Source organism: Staurois parvus, unplaced genomic scaffold (genome assembly GCF_062004578.1).
Source record: "Staurois parvus isolate SC_StPar_1 unplaced genomic scaffold, SC_StPar_1.0 ptg000276l, whole genome shotgun sequence".
NCBI lineage: Eukaryota > Metazoa > Chordata > Amphibia > Anura > Ranidae > Staurois > Staurois parvus.
Genome location: NW_028318072.1, coordinates 2,651,463 through 2,666,006, shown reverse-complemented (window position 1 = coordinate 2,666,006; position 14,544 = coordinate 2,651,463). Strand labels below are relative to the sequence as shown.

The 14,544-nt window shown below is 46.3% G+C and overlaps 15 non-coding genes across 15 annotated transcripts; all 15 read right to left on the bottom strand.

The window, feature by feature from the left end:
- Positions 1-969: 969 nt before the first annotated feature.
- TRNAR-CCU (transfer RNA arginine (anticodon CCU)) lies at positions 970-1,042 on the bottom strand. The gene has a single exon. It is a non-coding gene; the product is annotated as a tRNA-Arg (tRNA).
- A 415-nt stretch (positions 1,043-1,457) lies between these two features.
- On the bottom strand, positions 1,458-1,550 carry TRNAI-UAU (transfer RNA isoleucine (anticodon UAU)). Its single transcript is given in 2 exon segments — positions 1,458-1,493; positions 1,513-1,550. It is a non-coding gene; the product is annotated as a tRNA-Ile (tRNA).
- Positions 1,551-2,687: 1,137 nt separating this feature from the next.
- On the bottom strand, positions 2,688-2,760 carry TRNAR-CCU (transfer RNA arginine (anticodon CCU)). Its single transcript has one exon. It is a non-coding gene; the product is annotated as a tRNA-Arg (tRNA).
- Positions 2,761-3,175: 415 nt separating this feature from the next.
- Positions 3,176-3,268, bottom strand: TRNAI-UAU (transfer RNA isoleucine (anticodon UAU)). Its single transcript is given in 2 exon segments — positions 3,176-3,211; positions 3,231-3,268. It is a non-coding gene; the product is annotated as a tRNA-Ile (tRNA).
- A 1,137-nt stretch (positions 3,269-4,405) lies between these two features.
- Positions 4,406-4,478, bottom strand: TRNAR-CCU (transfer RNA arginine (anticodon CCU)). The gene has a single exon. It is a non-coding gene; the product is annotated as a tRNA-Arg (tRNA).
- Positions 4,479-4,893: 415 nt separating this feature from the next.
- TRNAI-UAU (transfer RNA isoleucine (anticodon UAU)) lies at positions 4,894-4,986 on the bottom strand. Its single transcript is given in 2 exon segments — positions 4,894-4,929; positions 4,949-4,986. It is a non-coding gene; the product is annotated as a tRNA-Ile (tRNA).
- A 1,137-nt stretch (positions 4,987-6,123) lies between these two features.
- Positions 6,124-6,196, bottom strand: TRNAR-CCU (transfer RNA arginine (anticodon CCU)). Its single transcript has one exon. It is a non-coding gene; the product is annotated as a tRNA-Arg (tRNA).
- A 415-nt stretch (positions 6,197-6,611) lies between these two features.
- On the bottom strand, positions 6,612-6,704 carry TRNAI-UAU (transfer RNA isoleucine (anticodon UAU)). The gene is given in 2 exon segments: positions 6,612-6,647; positions 6,667-6,704. It is a non-coding gene; the product is annotated as a tRNA-Ile (tRNA).
- A 1,137-nt stretch (positions 6,705-7,841) lies between these two features.
- On the bottom strand, positions 7,842-7,914 carry TRNAR-CCU (transfer RNA arginine (anticodon CCU)). The gene has a single exon. It is a non-coding gene; the product is annotated as a tRNA-Arg (tRNA).
- A 415-nt stretch (positions 7,915-8,329) lies between these two features.
- TRNAI-UAU (transfer RNA isoleucine (anticodon UAU)) lies at positions 8,330-8,422 on the bottom strand. Its single transcript is given in 2 exon segments — positions 8,330-8,365; positions 8,385-8,422. It is a non-coding gene; the product is annotated as a tRNA-Ile (tRNA).
- A 1,634-nt stretch (positions 8,423-10,056) lies between these two features.
- TRNAI-UAU (transfer RNA isoleucine (anticodon UAU)) lies at positions 10,057-10,149 on the bottom strand. The gene is given in 2 exon segments: positions 10,057-10,092; positions 10,112-10,149. It is a non-coding gene; the product is annotated as a tRNA-Ile (tRNA).
- A 1,137-nt stretch (positions 10,150-11,286) lies between these two features.
- TRNAR-CCU (transfer RNA arginine (anticodon CCU)) lies at positions 11,287-11,359 on the bottom strand. Its single transcript has one exon. It is a non-coding gene; the product is annotated as a tRNA-Arg (tRNA).
- A 415-nt stretch (positions 11,360-11,774) lies between these two features.
- Positions 11,775-11,867, bottom strand: TRNAI-UAU (transfer RNA isoleucine (anticodon UAU)). The gene is given in 2 exon segments: positions 11,775-11,810; positions 11,830-11,867. It is a non-coding gene; the product is annotated as a tRNA-Ile (tRNA).
- A 1,137-nt stretch (positions 11,868-13,004) lies between these two features.
- Positions 13,005-13,077, bottom strand: TRNAR-CCU (transfer RNA arginine (anticodon CCU)). The gene has a single exon. It is a non-coding gene; the product is annotated as a tRNA-Arg (tRNA).
- Positions 13,078-13,492: 415 nt separating this feature from the next.
- Positions 13,493-13,585, bottom strand: TRNAI-UAU (transfer RNA isoleucine (anticodon UAU)). Its single transcript is given in 2 exon segments — positions 13,493-13,528; positions 13,548-13,585. It is a non-coding gene; the product is annotated as a tRNA-Ile (tRNA).
- Positions 13,586-14,544: the final 959 nt, after the last annotated feature.

Sequence of the window (14,544 nt, the reverse complement as noted above, 5' to 3'; positions counted from 1 at the left end):
CACTTGACTGGAGCTCAAGGACAGCTTTTAAAGATAAAAGGGAGAGCTGTTTTGAGAAGAGGAAAAAATGAAATTGAAAATGCTATCGTGACGTGTCAGCCATGTATTCATGCACATTTGAAAAGTTACTGAAAGAGCCACTGTAAACCAAGAAGTGTCAGGTTATGCCAAGTCCCTCTAGAATGCAGCATGCCAAAGTCAGTTTGTGGGTAAACCCAGCTAAAGCGCAAGAGTTCTTTATAGATCTGAAAAGCCACTCTCCAGCGACTGGGTTGAGAATTTTGATGCTCTGTTTGGCAGAAAAGCTGGCGATCCACATGAGGTTCGATTTCTGCCCTCTTGCGGCAAGCAGACATCTGAACACGTTCCAGAGCAGCAACTATTTTTGTGAATCTCAGGAAACGCAACAACACCATGTCATTTGAGGCAAAGGAGGCACAGCGCTAAGGTGCGATTCTGACTGCTATTCATATAGCTTGATACATCAAGAAAAACACTTCTGGGACTGACACAAAAAGGTTGGAAATGCCTTCCCGCTGTTTAAGCTTACCTAGGATGCCTGTCAAGATGGCCATTTCCCTTGAGGATGGCCATTTCCCAGTGGAGATTTGCATGCCACTGCGGGATGTCAGGAGAATGCCAAAAGTCCTTCCTAAGAAAAGCTGCTTTTCCTTTCTGTGGAGTTGGACACTTTTTTTGTCCGAAGCGCTGCTGGAGATTAGTATTTGTATCTTTTCCAGAGCATGCTGGTCAACTAAGCCAAGTCATCTGAGGTACACTGTACTTCAGCGAGATAGTGATTGGCACACACATTTGGATTAAGGCATCAGGAGAGAGGACATCAGGGACTGACACATGAAGCAGAGAAAGGTAGCTGCCCTCGGTGATGGTTTTTATATTTCATTCTTGGCTGATGTTTGAAGCTGCCTGGAAGGAGTCCTGGCTTAAAGGAACAAGCAAGATATCCGACACCCCAGATGGGACTCGAACCCACAATCCCTGGCTTAGGGGGCCAGTGCCTTATCCATTAGGCCACTGGGGCTTGCCTCAAGAGCCTGCCAAAGCTTCTTCTTTTCTCCTGTAGAGGTCATCCGTTCTTCTTCTTGCCAAGGTAAGGGTGGCAAGGTCTCTGTTTTGATTTTCCCTTGCAAACGTCCTACAGAATTCCAAGCAGATTGAGCTACGGAGTCAGAAGAATGGGTTTGCTCAAACTGAAAAGCAGTGTCGTTGCTCCCCACACCTCTTTTCAACAAGTAGCACATTCTGGTTATCACTTTTGTTCCACAATTTAGAGAATACGCTCAGTGTAAGTGAAAGACAGCTCATTCAAGCACCACTGGCGAAAACACCCTTCACTTTCTTTGACCGCTTACAGCCTTGCGGTAAAGTTCTCAGGCCGCAGGGTGTAACAGCTGATTAAATATTCCATTAAAAAAGGCAAAAAAGAAGGAAAAGCATGCTCCAGGTGAGGCTCGAACTCACAACCTCGGCATTGCTCAACAGATACTGCCATATAAGTACCGCGCGCTGACCGATTGCGCCACTGGAGCGCTGTCTCTAGCGGGCACATTCCTCATCCATCTCGCCTCAGTTTATCGTAGGCCTCCAAGTAATCCTGCACCTAAACTCCTGCTCGCCTCAGAAAGAAGGGAATGGTCTTTCTTTCCTAGCAAGAAATGGTAGGTAAGAGGTACTGCTAGAAAAAACACTGCCAAAGTCACTTGACTGGAGCTCAAGGACAGCTTTTAAAGATAAAAGGGAGAGCTGTTTTGAGAAGAGGAAAAAATGAAATTGAAAATGCTATCGTGACGTGTCAGCCATGTATTCATGCACATTTGAAAAGTTACTGAAAGAGCCACTGTAAACCAAGAAGTGTCAGGTTATGCCAAGTCCCTCTAGAATGCAGCATGCCAAAGTCAGTTTGTGGGTAAACCCAGCTAAAGCGCAAGAGTTCTTTATAGATCTGAAAAGCCACTCTCCAGCGACTGGGTTGAGAATTTTGATGCTCTGTTTGGCAGAAAAGCTGGCGATCCACATGAGGTTCGATTTCTGCCCTCTTGCGGCAAGCAGACATCTGAACACATTCCAGAGCAGCAACTATTTTTGTGAATCTCAGGAAACGCAACAACACCATGTCATTTGAGGCAAAGGAGGCACAGCGCTAAGGTGCGATTCTGACTGCTATTCATATAGCTTGATACATCAAGAAAAACACTTCTGGGACTGACACAAAAAGGTCGGAAATGCCTTCCCGCTGTTTAAGCTTACCTAGGATGCCTGTCAAGATGGCCATTTCCCTTGAGGATGGCCATTTCCCAGTGGAGATTTGCATGCCACCGCGGGATGTCAGGAGAATGCCAAAAGTCCTTCCTAAGAAAAGCTGCTTTTCCTTTCTGTGGAGTTGGACACTTTTTTTGTCCGAAGTGCTGCTGGAGATTAGTATTTGTATCTTTTCCAGAGCATGCTGGTCAACTAAGCCAAGTCATGTGAGGCACACTGTACTTCAGCGAGATAGTGATTGGCACACACATTTGGATTAAGGCATCAGGAGAGAGGACTTCAGGGACTGACACATGAAGCAGAGAAAGGTAGCTGCCCTCGGTGATGGTTTTTATATTTCATTCTTGGCTGATGTTTGAAGCTGCCTGGAAGGAGTCCTGGCTTAAAGGAACAAGCAAGATATCCGACACTCCAGATGGGACTCGAACCCACAATCCCTGGCTTAGGAGGCCAGTGCCTTATCCACTAGGCCACTGGGGCTTGCCTGAAGACCCTGCCAAAGCTTCTTCTTTTTTCCTGTAGAGGTCATCCGTTCTTCTTCTTGCCAAGGTAAGGGTGGCAAGGTCTCTGTTTTGATTTTCCCTTGCAAACGTCCTACAGAATTCCAAGCAGATTGAGCTACGGAGTCAGAAGAATGGGTTTGCTCAAACTGAAAAGCAGTGTCGTAGCTCCCCACACCTCTTTTCAACAAGTAGCACATTCTGGTTATCACTTTTGTTCCACAATTTAGAGAATGCGCTCAGTGTAAGTGAAAGACAGCTTATTCAAGCACCACTGGCGAAAACACCCTTCACTTTCTTTCACCGCTTACAGCCTTGCGGTAAAGTTCTCAGGCCACAGGGTGTAACAGCTGATTAAATATTCCATTAAAAAAGGCAAAAAAGAAGGAAAAGCATGCTCCAGGTGAGGCTTGAACTCACAACCTCGGCATTGCTCAACAGATACTGCCATATAAGTACCGCGCGCTGACCGATTGCGCCACTGGAGCGCTGTCTCTAGCGGGCAGATTCCTCATCCATCTCGCCTCAGTTTATCGTAGGCCTCCAAGTAATCCTGCACCTAAACTCCTGCTCGCCTCAGAAAGAAGGGAATGGTCCTTCTTTCCTAGCAAGAAATGGTAGGTAAGAGGTACTGCTAGAAAAAACACTGCCAAAGTCACTTGACTGGAGCTCAAGGACAGCTTTTAAAGATAAAAGGGAGAGCTGTTTTGAGAAGAGGAAAAAATGAAATTGAAAATGCTATCGTGACGTGTCAGCCATGTATTCATGCACATTTGAAAAGTTACTGAAAGAGCCACTGTAAACCAAGAAGTGTCAGGTTATGCCAAGTCCCTCTAGAATGCAGCATGCCAAAGTCAGTTTGTGGGTAAACCCAGCTAAAGCGCAAGAGTTCTTTATAGATCTGAAAAGCCACTCTCCAGCGACTGGGTTGAGAATTTTGATGCTCTGTTTGGCAGAAAAGCTGGCGATCCACATGAGGTTCGATTTCTGCCCTCTTGCGGCAAGCAGACATCTGAACACGTTCCAGAGCAGCAACTATTTTTGTGAATCTCAGGAAACGCAACAACACCATGTCATTTGAGGCAAAGGAGGCACAGCGCTAAGGTGCGATTCTGACTGCTATTCATATAGCTTGATACATCAAGAAAAACACTTCTGGGACTGACACAAAAAGGTCGGAAATGCCTTCCCGCTGTTTAAGCTTACCTAGGATGCCTGTCAAGATGGCCATTTCCCTTGAGGATGGCCATTTCCCAGTGGAGATTTGCATGCCACCGCGGGATGTCAGGAGAATGCCAAAAGTCCTTCCTAAGAAAAGCTGCTTTTCCTTTCTGTGGAGTTGGACACTTTTTTTGTCCGAAGTGCTGCTGGAGATTAGTATTTGTATCTTTTCCAGAGCATGCTGGTCAACTAAGCCAAGTCATGTGAGGCACACTGTACTTCAGCGAGATAGTGATTGGCACACACATTTGGATTAAGGCATCAGGAGAGAGGACTTCAGGGACTGACACATGAAGCAGAGAAAGGTAGCTGCCCTCGGTGATGGTTTTTATATTTCATTCTTGGCTGATGTTTGAAGCTGCCTGGAAGGAGTCCTGGCTTAAAGGAACAAGCAAGATATCCGACACCCCAGATGGGACTCGAACCCACAATCCCTGGCTTAGGAGGCCAGTGCCTTATCCATTAGGCCACTGGGGCTTGCCTGAAGACCCTGCCAAAGCTTCTTCTTTTTTCCTGTAGAGGTCATCCGTTCTTCTTCTTGCCAAGGTAAGGGTGGCAAGGTCTCTGTTTTGATTTTCCCTTGCAAACGTCCTACAGAATTCCAAGCAGATTGAGCTACGGAGTCAGAAGAATGGGTTTGCTCAAACTGAAAAGCAGTGTCGTAGCTCCCCACACCTCTTTTCAACAAGTAGCACATTCTGGTTATCACTTTTGTTCCACAATTTAGAGAATGCGCTCAGTGTAAGTGAAAGACAGCTCATTCAAGCACCACTGGCGAAAACACCCTTCACTTTCTTTCACCGCTTACAGCCTTGCGGTAAAGTTCTCAGGCCACAGGGTGTAACAGCTGATTAAATATTCCATTAAAAAAGGCAAAAAAGAAGGAAAAGCATGCTCCAGGTGAGGCTTGAACTCACAACCTCGGCATTGCTCAACAGATACTGCCATATAAGTACCGCGCGCTGACCGATTGCGCCACTGGAGCGCTGTCTCTAGTGGGCAGATTCCTCATCCATCTCGCCTCAGTTTATCGTAGGCCTCCAAGTAATCCTGCACCTAAACTCCTGCTCGCCTCAGAAAGAAGGGAATGGTCCTTCTTTCCTAGCAAGAAATGGTAGGTAAGAGGTACTGCTAGAAAAAACACTGCCAAAGTCACTTGACTGGAGCTCAAGGACAGCTTTTAAAGATAAAAGGGAGAGCTGTTTTGAGAAGAGGAAAAAATGAAATTGAAAATGCTATCGTGACGTGTCAGCCATGTATTCATGCACATTTGAAAAGTTACTGAAAGAGCCACTGTAAACCAAGAAGTGTCAGGTTATGCCAAGTCCCTCTAGAATGCAGCATGCCAAAGTCAGTTTGTGGGTAAACCCAGCTAAAGCGCAAGAGTTCTTTATAGATCTGAAAAGCCACTCTCCAGCGACTGGGTTGAGAATTTTGATGCTCTGTTTGGCAGAAAAGCTGGCGATCCACATGAGGTTCGATTTCTGCCCTCTTGCGGCAAGCAGACATCTGAACACGTTCCAGAGCAGCAACTATTTTTGTGAATCTCAGGAAACGCAACAACACCATGTCATTTAAGGGAAAGGAGGCACAGCGCTAAGGTGCGATTCTGACTGCTATTCATATAGCTTGATACATCAAGAAAAACACTTCTGGGACTGACACAAAAAGGTCGGAAATGCCTTCCCGCTGTTTAAGCTTACCTAGGATGCCTGTCAAGATGGCCATTTCCCTTGAGGATGGCCATTTCCCAGTGGAGATTTGCATGCCACCGCGGGATGTCAGGAGAATGCCAAAAGTCCTTCCTAAGAAAAGCTGCTTTTCCTTTCTGTGGAGTTGGACACTTTTTTTGTCCGAAGCGCTGCTGGAGATTAGTATTTGTATCTTTTCCAGAGCATGCTGGTCAACTAAGCCAAGTCATCTGAGGCACACTGTACTTCAGCGAGATAGTGATTGGCACACACATTTGGATTAAGGCATCAGGAGAGAGGACTTCAGGGACTGACACATGAAGCAGAGAAAGGTAGCTGCCCTCGGTAATGGTTTTTATATTTCATTCTTGGCTGATGTTTGAAGCTGCCTGGAAGGAGTCCTGGCTTAAAGGAACAAGCAAGATATCCGACACCCCAGATGGGACTCGAACCCACAATCCCTGGCTTAGGAGGCCAGTGCCTTATCCATTAGGCCACTGGGGCTTGCCTCAAGACCCTGCCAAAGCTTCTTCTTTTCTTCTGTAGAGGTCATCCGTTCTTCTTCTTGCCAAGGTAAGGGTGGCAAGGTCTCTGTTTTGATTTTCCCTTGCAAACGTCCTACAGAATTCCAAGCAGATTGAGCTACGGAGTCAGAAGAATGGGTTTGCTCAAACTGAAAAGCAGTGTCATAGCTCCCCACACCTCTTTTCAACAAGTAGCACATTCTGGTTATCACTTTTGTTCCACAATTTAGAGAATGCGCTCAGTGTAAGTGAAAGACAGCTCATTCAAGCACCACTGGCGAAAACACCCTTCACTTTCTTTCACCGCTTACAGCCTTGCGGTAAAGTTCTCAGGCCACAGGGTGTAACAGCTGATTAAATATTCCATTAAAAAAGGCAAAAAAGAAGGAAAAGCATGCTCCAGGTGAGGCTTGAACTCACAACCTCGGCATTGCTCAACAGATACTGCCATATAAGTACCGCGCGCTGACCGATTGCGCCACTGGAGCGCTGTCTCTAGTGGGCAGATTCCTCATCCATCTCGCCTCAGTTTATCGTAGGCCTCCAAGTAATCCTGCACCTAAACTCCTGCTCGCCTCAGAAAGAAGGGAATGGTCCTTCTTTCCTAGCAAGAAATGGTAGGTAAGAGGTACTGCTAGAAAAAACACTGCCAAAGTCACTTGACTGGAGCTCAAGGACAGCTTTTAAAGATAAAAGGGAGAGCTGTTTTGAGAAGAGGAAAAAATGAAATTGAAAATGCTATCGTGACGTGTCAGCCATGTATTCATGCACATTTGAAAAGTTACTGAAAGAGCCACTGTAAACCAAGAAGTGTCAGGTTATGCCAAGTCCCTCTAGAATGCAGCATGCCAAAGTCAGTTTGTGGGTAAACCCAGCTAAAGCGCAAGAGTTCTTTATAGATCTGAAAAGCCACTCTCCAGCGACTGGGTTGAGAATTTTGATGCTCTGTTTGGCAGAAAAGCTGGCGATCCACATGAGGTTCGATTTCTGCCCTCTTGCGGCAAGCAGACATCTGAACACGTTCCAGAGCAGCAACTATTTTTGTGAATCTCAGGAAACGCAACAACACCATGTCATTTGAGGCAAAGGAGGCACAGCGCTAAGGTGCGATTCTGACTGCTATTCATATAGCTTGATACATCAAGAAAAACACTTCTGGGACTGACACAAAAAGGTCGGAAATGCCTTCCCGCTGTTTAAGCTTACCTAGGATGCCTGTCAAGATGGCCATTTCCCTTGAGGATGGCCATTTCCCAGTGGAGATTTGCATGCCACCGCGGGATGTCAGGAGAATGCCAAAAGTCCTTCCTAAGAAAAGCTGCTTTTCCTTTCTGTGGAGTTGGACACTTTTTTTGTCCGAAGCGCTGCTGGAGATTAGTATTTGTATCTTTTCCAGAGCATGCTGGTCAACTAAGCCAAGTCATCTGAGGCACACTGTACTTCAGCGAGATAGTGATTGGCACACACATTTGGATTAAGGCATCAGGAGAGAGGACTTCAGGGACTGACACATGAAGCAGAGAAAGGTAGCTGCCCTCGGTAATGGTTTTTATATTTCATTCTTGGCTGATGTTTGAAGCTGCCTGGAAGGAGTCCTGGCTTAAAGGAACAAGCAAGATATCCGACACCCCAGATGGGACTCGAACCCACAATCCCTGGCTTAGGAGGCCAGTGCCTTATCCATTAGGCCACTGGGGCTTGCCTCAAGACCCTGCCAAAGCTTCTTCTTTTCTTCTGTAGAGGTCATCCGTTCTTCTTCTTGCCAAGGTAAGGGTGGCAAGGTCTCTGTTTTGATTTTCCCTTGCAAACGTCCTACAGAATTCCAAGCAGATTGAGCTACGGAGTCAGAAGAATGGGTTTGCTCAAACTGAAAAGCAGTGTCGTAGCTCCCCACACCTCTTTTCAACAAGTAGCACATTCTGGTTATCACTTTTGTTCCACAATTTAGAGCATGCGCTCAGTGTAAGTGAAAGACAGCTCATTCAAGCACCACTGGCGAAAACACCCTTCACTTTCTTTGACCGCTTACAGCCTTGCGGTAAAGTTCTCAGGGCGCAGGGTGTAACAGCTGATTAAATATTCCATTAAAAAAGGCAAAAAGGAAGGAAAAGCATGCTCCAGGTGAGGCTCGAACTCACAACCTCGGCATTGCTCAACAGATACTGCCTTATAAGTACTGCGCGCTGACCGATTGCGCCACTGGAGCGCTGTCTCTAGTGGGCAGATTTCTCATCCATCTCACCTCAGTTTATCGTAGGCCTCCAAGTAATCCTGCACCTAAACTTCTGCTCGCCTCAGAAAGAAGGGAATGGTCCTTCTTCCCTAGCAAGAAATGGTAGGTAAGAGGTACTGCTAGAAAAAACACTGCCAAAGTCACTTGACTGGAGCTCAAGGACAGCTTTTAAAGATAAAAGGGAGAGCTGTTTTGAGAAGAGGAAAAAATGAAATTGAAAATGCTATCGTGACGTGTCAGCCATGTATTCATGCACATTTGAAAAGTTACTGAAAGAGCCACTGTAAACCAAGAAGTGTCAGGTTATGCCAAGTCCCTCTAGAATGCAGCATGCCAAAGTCAGTTTGTGGGTAAACCCAGCTAAAGCGCAAGAGTTCTTTATAGATCTGAAAAGCCACTCTCCAGCGACTGGGTTGAGAATTTTGATGCTCTGTTTGGCAGAAAAGCTGGCGATCCACATGAGGTTCGATTTCTGCCCTCTTGCGGCAAGCAGACATCTGAACACGTTCCAGAGCAGCAACTATTTTTGTGAATCTCAGGAAACGCAACAACACCATGTCATTTGAGGCAAAGGAGGCACAGCGCTAAGGTGCGATTCTGACTGCTATTCATATAGCTTGATACATCAAGAAAAACACTTCTGGGACTGACACAAAAAGGTCGGAAATGCCTTCCCGCTGTTTAAGCTTACCTAGGATGCCTGTCAAGATGGCCATTTCCCTTGAGGATGGCCATTTCCCAGTGGAGATTTGCATGCCACCGCGGGATGTCAGGAGAATGCCGGACGGATGGCAAAAGTCCTTCCTAAGAAAAGCTGCTTTTCCTTTCTGTGGAGTTGGACACTTTTTTTGTCCGAAGCGCTGCTGGAGATTAGTATTTGTATCTTTTCCAGAGCATGCTGGTCAACTAAGCCAAGTCATCTGAGGCACACTGTACTTCAGCGAGATAGTGATTGGCACACACATTTGGATTAAGGCATCAGGAGAGAGGACTTCAGGGACTGACACATGAAGCAGAGAAAGGTAGCTGCCCTCGGTAATGGTTTTTATATTTCATTCTTGGCTGATGTTTGAAGCTGCCTGGAAGGAGTCCTGGCTTAAAGGAACAAGCAAGATATCCAACACCCGATGGGACTCCAACCCACAATCCCTGGCTTAGGAGGCCAGTGCCTTATCCATTAGGCCACTGGGGCTTGCCTCAAGACCCTGCCAAAGCTTCTTCTTTTCTCCTGTAGAGGTCATCCGTTCTTCTTCTTGCCAAGGTAAGGGTGGCAAGGTCTCTGTTTTGATTTTCCCTTGCAAACGTCCTACAGAATTCCAAGCAGATTGAGCTACGGAGTCAGAAGAATGGGTTTGCTCAAACTGAAAAGCAGTGTCGTAGCTCCCCACACCTCTTTTCAAGAAGTAGCACATTCTGGTTATCACTTTTGTTCCACAATTTAGAGCATGCGCTCAGTGTAAGTGAAAGACAGCTCATTCAAGCACCACTGGCGAAAACACCCTTCACTTTCTTTCACCGCTTACAGCCTTGCGGTAAAGTTCTCAGGCTGCAGGGTGTAACAGCTGATTAAATATTCCATTAAAAAAGGCAAAAAGGAAGGAAAAGCATGCTCCAGGTGAGGCTCGAACTCACAACCTCGGCATTGCTCAACAGATACTGCCTTATAAGTACCGCGCGCTGACCGATTGCGCCACTGGAGCGCTGTCTCTAGTGGGCAGATTTCTCATCCATCTCACCTCAGTTTATCGTAGGCCTCCAAGTAATCCTGCACCTAAACTCCTGCTCGCCTCAGAAAGAAGGGAATGGTCCTTCTTTCCTAGCAAGAAATGGTAGGTAAGAGGTACTGCTAGAAAAAACACTGCCAAAGTCACTTGACTGGAGCTCAAGGACAGCTTTTAAAGATAAAAGGGAGAGCTGTTTTGAGAAGAGGAAAAAATGAAATTGAAAATGCTATCGTGACGTGTCAGCCATGTATTCATGCACATTTGAAAAGTTACTGAAAGAGCCACTGTAAACCAAGAAGTGTCAGGTTATGCCAAGTCCCTCTAGAATGCAGCATGCCAAAGTCAGTTTGTGGGTAAACCCAGCTAAAGCGCAAGAGTTCTTTATAGATCTGAAAAGCCACTCTCCAGCGACTGGGTTGAGAATTTTGATGCTCTGTTTGGCAGAAAAGCTGGCGATCCACATGAGGTTCGATTTCTGCCCTCTTGCGGCAAGCAGACATCTGAACACGTTCCAGAGCAGCAACTATTTTTGTGAATCTCAGGAAACGCAACAACACCATGTCATTTAAGGGAAAGGAGGCACAGCGCTAAGGTGCGATTCTGACTGCTATTCATATAGCTTGATACATCAAGAAAAACACTTCTGGGACTGACACAAAAAGGTCGGAAATGCCTTCCCGCTGTTTAAGCTTACCTAGGATGCCTGTCAAGATGGCCATTTCCCTTGAGGATGGCCATTTCCCAGTGGAGATTTGCATGCCACCGCGGGATGTCAGGAGAATGCCAAAAGTCCTTCCTAAGAAAAGCTGCTTTTCCTTTCTGTGGAGTTGGACACTTTTTTTGTCCGAAGCGCTGCTGGAGATTAGTATTTGTATCTTTTCCAGAGCATGCTGGTCAACTAAGCCAAGTCATCTGAGGCACACTGTACTTCAGCGAGATAGTGATTGGCACACACATTTGGATTAAGGCATCAGGAGAGAGGACTTCAGGGACTGACACATGAAGCAGAGAAAGGTAGCTGCCCTCGGTAATGGTTTTTATATTTCATTCTTGGCTGATGTTTGAAGCTGCCTGGAAGGAGTCCTGGCTTAAAGGAACAAGCAAGATATCCGACACCCCAGATGGGACTCGAACCCACAATCCCTGGCTTAGGAGGCCAGTGCCTTATCCATTAGGCCACTGGGGCTTGCCTCAAGACCCTGCCAAAGCTTCTTCTTTTCTTCTGTAGAGGTCATCCGTTCTTCTTCTTGCCAAGGTAAGGGTGGCAAGGTCTCTGTTTTGATTTTCCCTTGCAAACGTCCTACAGAATTCCAAGCAGATTGAGCTACGGAGTCAGAAGAATGGGTTTGCTCAAACTGAAAAGCAGTGTCGTAGCTCCCCACACCTCTTTTCAACAAGTAGCACATTCTGGTTATCACTTTTGTTCCACAATTTAGAGAATGCGCTCAGTGTAAGTGAAAGACAGCTCATTCAAGCACCACTGGCGAAAACACCCTTCACTTTCTTTCACCGCTTACAGCCTTGCGGTAAAGTTCTCAGGCCACAGGGTGTAACAGCTGATTAAATATTCCATTAAAAAAGGCAAAAAAGAAGGAAAAGCATGCTCCAGGTGAGGCTTGAACTCACAACCTCGGCATTGCTCAACAGATACTGCCATATAAGTACCGCGCGCTGACCGATTGCGCCACTGGAGCGCTGTCTCTAGTGGGCAGATTCCTCATCCATCTCGCCTCAGTTTATCGTAGGCCTCCAAGTAATCCTGCACCTAAACTCCTGCTCGCCTCAGAAAGAAGGGAATGGTCCTTCTTTCCTAGCAAGAAATGGTAGGTAAGAGGTACTGCTAGAAAAAACACTGCCAAAGTCACTTGACTGGAGCTCAAGGACAGCTTTTAAAGATAAAAGGGAGAGCTGTTTTGAGAAGAGGAAAAAATGAAATTGAAAATGCTATCGTGACGTGTCAGCCATGTATTCATGCACATTTGAAAAGTTACTGAAAGAGCCACTGTAAACCAAGAAGTGTCAGGTTATGCCAAGTCCCTCTAGAATGCAGCATGCCAAAGTCAGTTTGTGGGTAAACCCAGCTAAAGCGCAAGAGTTCTTTATAGATCTGAAAAGCCACTCTCCAGCGACTGGGTTGAGAATTTTGATGCTCTGTTTGGCAGAAAAGCTGGCGATCCACATGAGGTTCGATTTCTGCCCTCTTGCGGCAAGCAGACATCTGAACACGTTCCAGAGCAGCAACTATTTTTGTGAATCTCAGGAAACGCAACAACACCATGTCATTTGAGGGAAAGGAGGCACAGCGCTAAGGTGCGATTCTGACTGCTATTCATATAGCTTGATACATCAAGAAAAACACTTCTGGGACTGACACAAAAAGGTCGGAAATGCCTTCCCGCTGTTTAAGCTTACCTAGGATGCCTGTCAAGATGGCCATTTCCCTTGAGGATGGCCATTTCCCAGTGGAGATTTGCATGCCACCGCGGGATGTCAGGAGAATGCCAAAAGTCCTTCCTAAGAAAAGCTGCTTTTCCTTTCTGTGGAGTTGGACACTTTTTTTGTCCGAAGCGCTGCTGGAGATTAGTATTTGTATCTTTTCCAGAGCATGCTGGTCAACTAAGCCAAGTCATCTGAGGCACACTGTACTTCAGCGAGATAGTGATTGGCACACACATTTGGATTAAGGCATCAGGAGAGAGGACTTCAGGGACTGACACATGAAGCAGAGAAAGGTAGCTGCCCTCGGTAATGGTTTTTATATTTCATTCTTGGCTGATGTTTGAAGCTGCCTGGAAGGAGTCCTGGCTTAAAGGAACAAGCAAGATATCCGACACCCCAGATGGGACTCGAACCCACAATCCCTGGCTTAGGAGGCCAGTGCCTTATCCATTAGGCCACTGGGGCTTGCCTCAAGACCCTGCCAAAGCTTCTTCTTTTCTTCTGTAGAGGTCATCCGTTCTTCTTCTTGCCAAGGTAAGGGTGGCAAGGTCTCTGTTTTGATTTTCCCTTGCAAACGTCCTACAGAATTCCAAGCAGATTGAGCTACGGAGTCAGAAGAATGGGTTTGCTCAAACTGAAAAGCAGTGTCGTAGCTCCCCACACCTCTTTTCAACAAGTAGCACATTCTGGTTATCACTTTTGTTCCACAATTTAGAGCATGCGCTCAGTGTAAGTGAAAGACAGCTCATTCAAGCACCACTGGCGAAAACACCCTTCACTTTCTTTGACCGCTTACAGCCTTGCGGTAAAGTTCTCAGGGCGCAGGGTGTAACAGCTGATTAAATATTCCATTAAAAAAGGCAAAAAGGAAGGAAAAGCATGCTCCAGGTGAGGCTCGAACTCACAACCTCGGCATTGCTCAACAGATACTGCCTTATAAGTACTGCGCGCTGACCGATTGCGCCACTGGAGCGCTGTCTCTAGTGGGCAGATTTCTCATCCATCTCACCTCAGTTTATCGTAGGCCTCCAAGTAATCCTGCACCTAAACTTCTGCTCGCCTCAGAAAGAAGGGAATGGTCCTTCTTCCCTAGCAAGAAATGGTAGGTAAGAGGTACTGCTAGAAAAAACACTGCCAAAGTCACTTGACTGGAGCTCAAGGACAGCTTTTAAAGATAAAAGGGAGAGCTGTTTTGAGAAGAGGAAAAAATGAAATTGAAAATGCTATCGTGACGTGTCAGCCATGTATTCATGCACATTTGAAAAGTTACTGAAAGAGCCACTGTAAACCAAGAAGTGTCAGGTTATGCCAAGTCCCTCTAGAATGCAGCATGCCAAAGTCAGTTTGTGGGTAAACCCAGCTAAAGCGCAAGAGTTCTTTATAGATCTGAAAAGCCACTCTCCAGCGACTGGGTTGAGAATTTTGATGCTCTGTTTGGCAGAAAAGCTGGCGATCCACATGAGGTTCGATTTCTGCCCTCTTGCGGCAAGCAGACATCTGAACACGTTCCAGAGCAGCAACTATTTTTGTGAATCTCAGGAAACGCAACAACACCATGTCATTTGAGGCAAAGGAGGCACAGCGCTAAGGTGCGATTCTGACTGCTATTCATATAGCTTGATACATCAAGAAAAACACTTCTGGGACTGACACAAAAAGGTCGGAAATGCCTTCCCGCTGTTTAAGCTTACCTAGGATGCCTGTCAAGATGGCCATTTCCCTTGAGGATGGCCATTTCCCAGTGGAGATTTGCATGCCACCGCGGGATGTCAGGAGAATGCCAAAAGTCCTTCCTAAGAAAAGCTGCTTTTCCTTTCTGTGGAGTTGGACACTTTTTTTGTCCGAAGTGCTGCTGGAGATTAGTATTTGTATCTTTTCCAGAGCATGCTGGTCAACTAAGCCAAGTCATGTGAGGCACACTGTACTTCAGCG